The sequence below is a fragment of the Nerophis lumbriciformis genome, linkage group LG24, assembly GCF_033978685.3.
Source record: "Nerophis lumbriciformis linkage group LG24, RoL_Nlum_v2.1, whole genome shotgun sequence".
Classification (NCBI taxonomy): Eukaryota; Metazoa; Chordata; class Actinopteri; order Syngnathiformes; family Syngnathidae; genus Nerophis; species Nerophis lumbriciformis.
The window spans coordinates 22,732,189-22,742,752 of record NC_084571.2 but is presented as its reverse complement, the minus strand read 5'-3'; the positions used below and the strand labels follow the sequence as shown (position 1 = coordinate 22,742,752).

General features: G+C 37.8%; 1 long non-coding RNA gene across 1 annotated transcript in view; it reads right to left on the bottom strand.

Moving 5' to 3' along the window:
* LOC133620623 (uncharacterized) overlaps positions 1-10,564 on the bottom strand; it is a 133,635-nt gene that overhangs the window by 57,529 nt on the left and 65,542 nt on the right. Inside the window, exon 3 of the long non-coding RNA XR_009817542.1 lies at positions 9,475-9,648. This is a non-coding gene — a long non-coding RNA (uncharacterized lncRNA). The remainder of the gene's footprint in view (positions 1-9,474; positions 9,649-10,564) is intronic.

Here is a 10,564-nt window from a genome sequence, read left to right as displayed (position 1 = left end):
ACACAAAAGGCTCACTTTGGATTGACACTGTCAGGGAAGTGTTCATGTACATCAGGCGAGGTTGTCCAAAGTGCGGCCAGGGGCCAGGGGCGGCCCCCGGAGCGATTTTTTTAACGGCACGTTCTAAAACTACTATTACTAAAAAAATCAACAAGCGCAAACATGTGTGATGTAACAAGAACACCTTGAAATTTCGACACAAAGCCGCCATGCTTTTTTTGGGAAAAGTATTATTTATTTTGAGTGTTTGCCCTATATAGAAAATGTTTTGTCAAAATGTTTTAAAACAACTAAAAGAAGAACACAAAAAAATGATAGAAAATTAGAATCGACGTATAGTTCTAAAGTTGATCTAGAGCAGGGGTGTCAAACTCAAATACAGAGTGGGCCAAAATTTAAAACTGAACAAAGCCGCGGGCCAAGGTTGAACAAATTAACCTTTTTGATAGGGACCCAAACAAGTTTTGCGTTGAATATTGAACAAGCAAGGCTTATATAACTTTATAGTGACATGCAAAATAGAGTTTCAAATAATAATAATAATAATTAAAAAATATCAATGGCATATCAAATACAATTTAAATAAAAATGGAATGCCTCTTTTCTATCTGCAGCCTTCTGAGGTAAATATCAACATTAACTTTTTCCACAGGCTAATAAATTTGAAAATAAAATAACAATGAATAAACCAACCATTCAGGACTTTAAACTGCTCAGTTTGCAACACACTAATCTAATCTGATGTGCCCAAGCCAGATACCTGCCATCTTTTCTTGGATGCTAGTTCATTAATGTCGGGGCTCAGGCTTTTAGCTGAGGCAACCTTCATTATCGAACGAAGGTGTTCATCAGTCATTATATCTCGTAGTCCACCCGGACCACAGTCTTGGGGGCGTGCCTTAAAGGCACTGCCTTTAACGCCCTCTATGAGCTGTCGTCACGTCCGCTTTTCATCCATTCTAACAACGTGCCGGCCCAGTCACAAGATATGTGCGGCTTCTGTACACACACACACACGCATACTTGATCAACAGCGATACAGGTTACACTGAGGGTGGCCGTATAAACAATTTTAACACTGTTAGAAATATACACCACACTGTGAATCCACACCAAACAAGAATGACAAACATATTTCGGGAGAACATCCGCACCGTAACACAACATACACACAACAGAACAAATACCCAGAACCCTTTGCAGCACTAATTCTTCCGGGGCGCTACAAAATACAACCCCCGCTACCCCCAAAAAAAATAGTAGAAAATTTTAATCGACAGATAATTCTAAAGTTGATCTAAAGACTTAAGTGTTGAAAGTAAAATACATTTTAAAAAAATGTATGGCTTTTTTTATCACTGGGGTCCTTTTGGGTCCCCAAGAATATTAGTGGGATTTAAATTTAAAAAACTGTCTGTACTAAAAAAAATGATAATGAATCAAAATCATTGTTGTTATGAATTATTGACATATTCAAAGCTCCAATTACTTCACATTAAATATTACACTTTAAATATTTTTGGGGAAAAGTATTGCATATTTTGTGTGTTTGCCATTTATTCAAAACAAGTTTTTTGTTACAAAAAATGTCATAAAACAATTAAAAGAAGAACACAAAAAAATAATAGAACATTATAATCGACGGATGAATCTAAAGTTGATCTAGAGACTTAAGTGTTGAAAGCAAAATACATTTCTTTTAAAAAATGTATGCCTTTTTTTTTAGCACTGGGGTCCTTTTGGGTCCCCAAGAATATTAGTGGGATTTAAATTAAAAAAAAACTGTCTGTACTCTAAAATTAATAATGAATCAAAATCATTGTTGTTATGACTTATTGAAATATTCAAGGCTCCAACTACTTCATATTAAATATTCCACTTTAATATTTTTTGGAAAAAGTATTGCATATTTTGCGTGTTTGACATTTATTCAAAACAAGTTTTTTTTGACAAAAAATGTCATAAAACAATTAAAAGAAGAACACAAACAAATTATAGAAAATTATAATCGACGGATAAATCTAAAGTTGATCTACAGACTTAAGTGTTGAAAGTAAAATAAAAAATAAATACAAAATGTATGACTGATCTTAATACTGGAGTCCTTTTGGGTCCCCAACAATGTTAGTGGGATTTAAAAAAAAACTGTCTTTACTCAGAAATTAATAATGAATCAAAATCATTGTTGTTATGAATTATTGACATATTCAAGGCTTCAATTACTTCACATTAAATATTCCACTTTAAATATTTTTGGGAAATAGTATTGCATATTTTGTGTGTTTGCCATCTATATAAAACAAGTTTTTATGACATAAATGTCATAAAACAATTAAAAGAAGCACACAAAAGAATAATAGAAAATTATAATCCATCTAAAGTTTATCTACAAACTCAAGTGTTGAATGTAAAAATAAAATAAAAATGCATGACTTATTTTGAACACTTTTATTAGTGGGGTCCTTCTAGGTCCCCAAGAATGTTAGTGGGATTTAAAGAAAAAAACTGTCATTTCTCAAAAAATAATAATGAATCAATATCAATGTTGTTATTAATTAGTGACATATTCAAGGCTCCAATTACTTCACATCAAATATTCCACTCGGAAATATGTTTTGGGGAAAATGTTGCATATTTTGTGTATATGCCATTTATATAGAACATTTTTGACAAAAATGTCATAATTAAAAGAAGAACACAAAAAAATTATAGAAAAATATAATCGACGGATAAATCTAAAGTTGATCTAAAGACTTAAATGTTGAAAGGAAAAAAATAATGCATGACATATTTTGAACACTTATTAGTGGGGTCCTTTTGGGCCCAAGAATGTTAATGGGATTAAAAAAAAGCTGTCGTTGCTCAAAAAATAATAATGAACCAATATCAATGTTGTTATGAATTATTGACATATTCAAGGCTCCAGTTACTTCACATCAGATATTGTACTCAGAAATATATTTTGGGGGAAATTTAGCATATTTTGTGTGTTTGCCATATCAAAACCAAGGTTTTCTTGGAGCACAAAACATAAAAAAACCAACTTATTGACAGATAGATCTGAAGTTGATGCACACTGTTGAAAGTGATTGTGGCTTTTAGTCAAAATGAATATTGTTGTCAAGTTGACACAATCACAACTAAGTAAGAAGAGTTATGACAACTTCAACTGGTAAAAAGTGCAGAAACTCGTTAAAACCCCATAATAATAAGTTCGGTTGACTTCAGTAAGTAAGGCTGCTTCTACACTGAGGTTATCCAGGGTATATACCACCTAACCTTGTCTTTGTCCACACACACACACACACACACACACATACACACACACACACACACACACACACACACACACACACACACACACACACACACACACACAATACCATCGTTTAAGACCCCCCTGCGCGGAAAATGGCAGACATGCATATTCACAGATTCGGTGACCACAGATAAGCGCTAGCTGTCCAAAGTTGGGACCCAGGGTGGACCACTCATCTGTGCATCAGTTGGGGACGTCTCTGCGCTGCTGACCTGCCTCCTCTCAAGATGATCTCCTGCTGGCCCCACTATGGACTGGACTCTCACAATAATGTTAGATCCACTATGGACTGGACTCTCACAATATTATGCTAGATCCACTCGACGTCCATTGCACCGGTCGCCCGGGGCGGGGTCCCACATCTGCGGTCCCCTCCAAGGTTTCTCATTGTTATCCCATTGGGTTGAGTTTTTTCTTGCCCTGATGTGGGATCTGAGCCAATGATGTCGTTGTGGCCTGTGCAGCCCTTTGAAACGCTTGTGATTTAGGGCTATATAAGTAAACTTTGATTGATTGATATATATTACCTCATAGTCACCTCTGAACTGGAGGTGTATTCTTACTGTGTTTCCATGTAACCTATTGCCACATTTATTTTACAGTAAACCTTGCTTGCCTCACCATCAGCAGCTGACTATTGTATTGAATCACACCTGAGTCATCATACATGAATCAGGTCTTTAATGGACGTGTGACAGTAAACAATGTGATAAAGAACATTTTACAACAATCAATCTTGGGATCTAGATATCTGGTCAGGACACTCCTCACTCTTTTGCCTTCACTTCAGTGTCCATTCTTGCAATCCTGCCTGTGCATGGAGGCTAGAAATGGCGGCCGTACTCGACGGCTGCAACCACTTCATGGCTTCACAATAGTTACGGAGTACAAAACTAGACATTGAGTAACCGCTCGACATACATCGCGGACAATAACTGATAGTCTGCTTTGCCAGTCCAAATGCATTCGCTGTTTTTCGTAGTCTTCCCTCGTCCACGGGAGCCCGTCTTCTCGTTTTCTCCCCTTCGACAAATGGACAAAGTTTTTCACTAAGTAGAATCACAGCTGACCTGGACATTTGAAAGTTCTCTTGCCGTTCCTCTGACACAACATACTTGTTGACAAACATATCCCACCAGACTGCCGTTCTTCCAGGCCTTATCCTAAACCTTCACTCAACATTGCTAAGTTGCCGTCTGACATAGGTTGTATCCCAAATAGCTGCAATCGCCCGTTGCCTTCTCTTAAGGTATTCATGTGGGATTCCCACAAGCGTCTGTACATGTACAAGAAGGAGAAACAAGGGCATGTCTGGATGACTCGCCTCCATCTTTCCAGTGGTTACCTCCGAGTTACCGAACAGGTTGTTATGAAGCTGGCTGTGGCGCGTTTTTTCTGACGTCACTTCCGGTGTAGGGCGCGGTCTCTTTGACGTCACTTCCTCTCCGTACTCAGTTTGTAAACGATCGATGAGTCCATACAAAGATTCAAGAAATACACGGTGCACTTACCCGTGTAAAAAAATATCCAAGGAGGTTAACCTTAAACGATGGGTTAGTGTGGCTGACACGGGGCTTAGGCTAAATAAATATTTGTTTAAGAAGTTATCCGGCGTATTGTAGACAGGGCCTAAGTCAAGGTGGGACATTCTACCAACTCGCATGCGCCAGTTGAACCTCGAAAATCGGATCAAATAAGTTCAACCAACATCTTTTTTAGTTTCCTTAAGTCGTGTTTTCCAGTGAACATTACATGCTACACAAACACATTGGTAGAGTAGGTAGGGTGGAGTGGCCGTCTTATGGCAAGCTGTAAACGGATGGTTCCCGGTTCCATCCCAGCCTGGTCAAGCTCAAGTCGAGGTTCCCCGCTCCTGATAGCTCGAGGTTAGTGTGAATTGGTGAATGGGTGAATGTGATCATGCATATACTGTATGATTGTACAGTGATACACTACATACTGTATATATACTGTATATACAGACCATTTACCATGTGGAGCCAACTTGACTTACAGTTGTAAGAACTTGGTCAAATATAATGAACCCGCTTATTTTAAAGTTATCTTAAAGAATATTTTCAAGTTCATATTACATCAGACTGAGAGTCAACTCATGTTTAGAAGTATAACATACTTGACACTATACGTTGACTCAACTTAACTCAGTCAAAGCAACAAGATGACCGAACTAAGTTAAGTTGAGTCAACACATTCTTTTTTTTACTGTTTAGAGATTAAAGCGTTGAAAGTAAAGAAATAAATAATATATTACTTTTTATTAACACTCAAATGAGTGGGACCCTTTGGATACCCAATACCCTAAATGTAAAACAGGGGTTTCTATAACAAAAAGGGCATTAAGCCTATTTGTCTTCATCACATAGGCTTAAGTATCATGATGTTGGCAGGTAAATAAGAAGAGACGGTCAGAGAGCGGTTTGAAACGGTCTGTAAAACATCATCTATGCAACATTTTGACCCAAGAACCACCATTACATGTTATGTAGACCACAAGGAAGTGATGAGGGGAAAATAAATCATAATACGACACAGCTATTTAGCATCAAAGCTACAGACACAACATGGTGTGTTCTCAATTGGGCTTACTACAAATGTATCTTAAAGTGTTGACTGTTTAGAGGTATATTAGACATGAAACTCTCTTCTGTCAAAGGTAATGATCCTTCCACAGGTTCACCTATGACTTGTACTTCTTCTATTTAGTCAAGTTTGATGTCTTAGCCCAGGACATCAGTAAACTATCCAATCTCTACATGTTTGTTTGTCAGCAGGGTTTAGTCCCGAATGAAATCTTTGTTTTTTTCTATTTAATGAAAAACTGTATTCTTTGTATTCATTGTTGTTATTACTGTTAAAAGATTCACCTTGTTGCTTAAAGATTTAGTTCTATTTGTCGTTACGGACCCCAAGTGACCTGTCAGTATACCGGGGGTGCAACGATTGGTCGACATTGTCGACAAATATCAACAATAACATTTGTCGACAATAGTCGTGACGTCATCACTCGTGTTTTTCCGGCGGGTGGAAACGTGTAAAGTGTGGGAACATTTGGTCTTATTCTTGTTAAAAAACATTTTGCAAAGCAGATCTTGATTTTATGACACCACATCAGACATCTGGAGGATGCAGTCTCAACTCGGTAAGATAGTTAGCATTTTACCTTGCTAGCAAGCTAACCGGTTCCAGACGAAGTTGTGTGAAAATTAGATTTGACTATCATCTTAGCCAAATTCTGCCAGCTAAACTTTGTCTGTATCAATTCAAAACATTTTTTAAAACAGCGTCAATTTGCAGTGCAATCATTTTTATCTGCTTGACTTATGATTTCAAAGCAAGTTGTTCATCAAATTGTAAAATTTTATAAAAAGATTTTACAGCGACTTTATGAAATTTACTGTGGTTTTGCAGTATTTTGCTGTACATGAAAAAACAGTACCACTGTTTTTTGACCATAAAATGCTGGCAACTGAGCTGCCAGTTTTTTTACTGTAAAAAAAAAATGATGGTATTGTTTTGCTATTCACAATTGTACACGGTCAGATCTACAGTTGTTTTTACGGTAAAATCCGGCAGCTAAGTTGCCAGAATTTTACTGTAAAAATGCAGTTTTATATTTACAGTAAAAAAAAACACTGTACATTTTACAGTAAAATTCTATCAACTGAGCTGCCAGTTTTGTACCGTGAAAAACAGTGGTACTGTTTTTTCCATTTACAGTAACATGCTGAAAAAAACACTGTAGATTTTACGGTAACATTTTGTTGCGACTGACGTGTCAGTTTTTTACTTTAAAATCAACACTTTTTTTTTTACATTGTATATCAAAAAACAAATCATCAAATGCGTAGGCAATTGTGTAATAATATCATTCACTGTTAGAAGTGGCCCTCTGAGGGCAAACATAACTGCGATACGGCCCTCAATTAAAACAAGTTTGACACATCTACATCAACAATATGATTTGTCTGAGTGTCTGAACATTTATAAAACAAGTAATAATCCCAATTCATTCGAAAATCCCCTACGAGTTGACTATCAAACTAGTGGTTAGTTGCAGCCTTAGAGTACGACTATCTACTGCATATCACACACATCATCGTCGACTATGTGCAAAATCGAACGAATCAACTCCGACTAAAGAAATCTTTAATTAAAGACAGCCCAAACATACAAAACCCAAAACCAGTGAAGTTGGCATGTTGTGTAACTCGTAAATACAACAGAATACAATGATTTGCAAATCCTTTTCATCTTATATTCAATAGAATAGACTGCAAAGACAACCCAATCATGGCACCCACCTGTTTCCAATTAGCCTGTTCACCTGTGGGATGTTCCAAATAAGTGTTTGATGAGGATTCCTCAACTTTCTCAGTCTTTGTTTGCCACTTGTGCCAGCTTTTTTGAAACATGTTGTCAAATTCCAAATGAGCTAATATTTGCAAAAAATGACGAAGTTTACCAGGTCGAAGGTTAAATATCTTGCATAAAAGCATCTTCAATGAAATGGTCAGTCATTCACAAACAAGGATGGGGTGAGGGTCACCACTTTGTCAACAAATGCGTCAGCTAATTGTCCAACAGTTTAAGAATAACTTTTCTCAACGAGCTATTGCAAGGAATGTAGGGATTTCACCATCTATGGTCTGTAACATCATCAAAAGGGTCAGCGAATCTGGGAAAATCCCTGCACGTAAGCGGCAAGGCTGAAAACCAACTTTGAATGCCCGTGACCTTCTATCTCTCAGGCGGTACTGCATCAAAAATCAACATCAGTATGTAAAGGATATCACCACATGGGCTCAAGAACACTTCAGAAAACCACTATCAGTAACTACAGTTTGTTGCTACATCTGTAAGTGCAAGTTAAAACTCTACTATGTAAAGCCAAAGCCATTTACCAACAACACCCAGAAATGCCGCCGGCTTTGCTGGGCCCGAGCTCATCTAAGATGGACTGATGCAAAATGGAAATGTGTTCTGTGGTCTGATGAGTCCACATTTCAAATTGTTTTTGGAGACTGTGGAAGTCGTGTCCTCCGGACCAAAGAGGAAAAATCATCTGGACAGTTCTAGGCGCAAAGTTCAAAAGCCATCATCTGTGATGGTATGGGGGTGTATTAGTGCCCAAGGCATGGGTAACTTACACATCTGTGAAGGCACCATTAATGCTGAAAGGTGCATACAGGTTTTGGAGCAACATCTTTTTCAGGGACGCCCCTGCTTATTTCAGCAAGACAATGCCAAGCCACGTGTTACAACAGCGTGACTTTGTAGTAAAAGAGTGCGGGTACTAGACTGGCCTGCCTGTCTTCCAGACCTGTCTCCCATTGAAAATGTGTGGCGCAATATGAAGCCTAAAATACCACAACGGAGACCCCGGACTGTTGAACAACTTAAGATGTACATCAAGCAAGAATGGGAAATAATTCCACCTGAAAAGCTTCAAAAATGTGTCTCTTCAGTTCCCAAACGTTAACTGAGTTTTGTTAAAAGGAAAGGCCATTTAACACAGTGGTAAAAATGACCCTGTGACAACTTTTTTGCCATGTGTTGCTGCCATTAAATTCTAAGTTAATGATTATTTGCCAAAAAAATAAAGTTTCTCAGTGTGAACATTAAATATCTTGTCTTTGCAGTCTATTCAATTGAATATAAGTTGAAAAGGATGTGCAAATCATTGTATTCTCTTTTTATTTACCATTTACACAATGTGACAACTTCACTGGTTTTGGGGTTTGTAGTTGCTTATTGACACAGTCAAGGACTGGAGTTCAAATGAACATATTTAGCCTTTCATTTACGCTATCCTTGTTTTTGTTTCCCTCTGACAAACGGTCTGTAAAATCGGACCAGTGTTTGTTTTAGAAACGCTCTCGATTTCACACTTGCCCTCAAAGAGCCGCACATTGTCACCATCCACATGACAAACTAGTGTGTGTGTGTGTGTGTGTGTGTGTGTGTGTGTGTGTGTGTGTGTGTGTGTGTGTGTAGGGGATGTGAGTAAAACGATAGCCCATATGTTGACGCACAAGCTGGAGGAGGCAGTTTAGCTTGATGTGGATGAGGGAGTCGGGGGAAAGAGAGCATGGAGGGCACAAAGACTGTTTGTGTTTCTGATCTCTGGAATGTACCTTTAGGCCTGGGCTCTGAGCTTCTCGCTGCAAACAATGCACTCAATGTCAGTTACGGCCGGACGGCCGCGTCGCCGCCGGCGTTCCTCCGGGGGTCCCGCCTCGTCCGAAATGATGGATACTTGGGAACCCGATACCTGGCCAGTCCCTCCGCGGGGCGACAAAGAACGGAACCTGTGGGCAGAAGATTTGTAAACATCAACACGGTCGATCTCTCAAGTGCTTTCAAGAGTGACAGTGAGGACTTCAGTCAAGTCATTCACATTTGTCAAAAGTCCTGGAAAATAGTACAGATATGTCGGATCTGTCGACAAGTTGCAGACACCTGGAAGTTGTTAGCAATCTCTATTTGAAGAATTATAATTAATCAATTCTATCATTAGTTCAAATGAATTAAAACTAGGGATGAGTACCATTCATATTAGAACTGATACAGTACCAACTCCTGTAATCTGGGAATCGATACTGGAACTCAACGGCATAAATTATCGGTACTTTTGTGTGTGTTAATGTATATTTATTGTTTTTGATAACAAAATCTACTTTTTTAATGCAACATTTACAAATGAGCTTATTCTGATACCTGCTGTCCAGTTGTTATGTCTCCTTTTATTGTCACATTTCTGAGTCTCATTTACAAGTATGACATCAAGTTGCAACTAGATTTGTGAATGCTCCAATGCTGAAGTTGAACTGAAATCCTGGATTTTTTTTTTAGAATTGATAAAGTAGAGCACACAATTCCCAAACAGGCTGAATATTTTGAAGTTGGAACGGTTTGAATCAGATGAAAAATGGGGGAGTTGTGGAACTTTGAAGAATGTCCCATTGATTTCAATGGGAATTTCCCAAAAATATGTCTTATATAAGTGTTATAAGGAAGACAACACATTATGTAGGTGTCTATATTAGCTATGTTAGCCTATCAAAATGACTTTAAAAGTCTTATGTAAGTGTTATAATGAAGACAACACATTATGTAACTATCTATATTAGCTATGTTAGCCTATCAAAATGACTTTAAAAGTCTTATGTAAGTGTTATAATGAAGACAACACGTGATGTAAGTGTCTATATTAGCTATATTAGC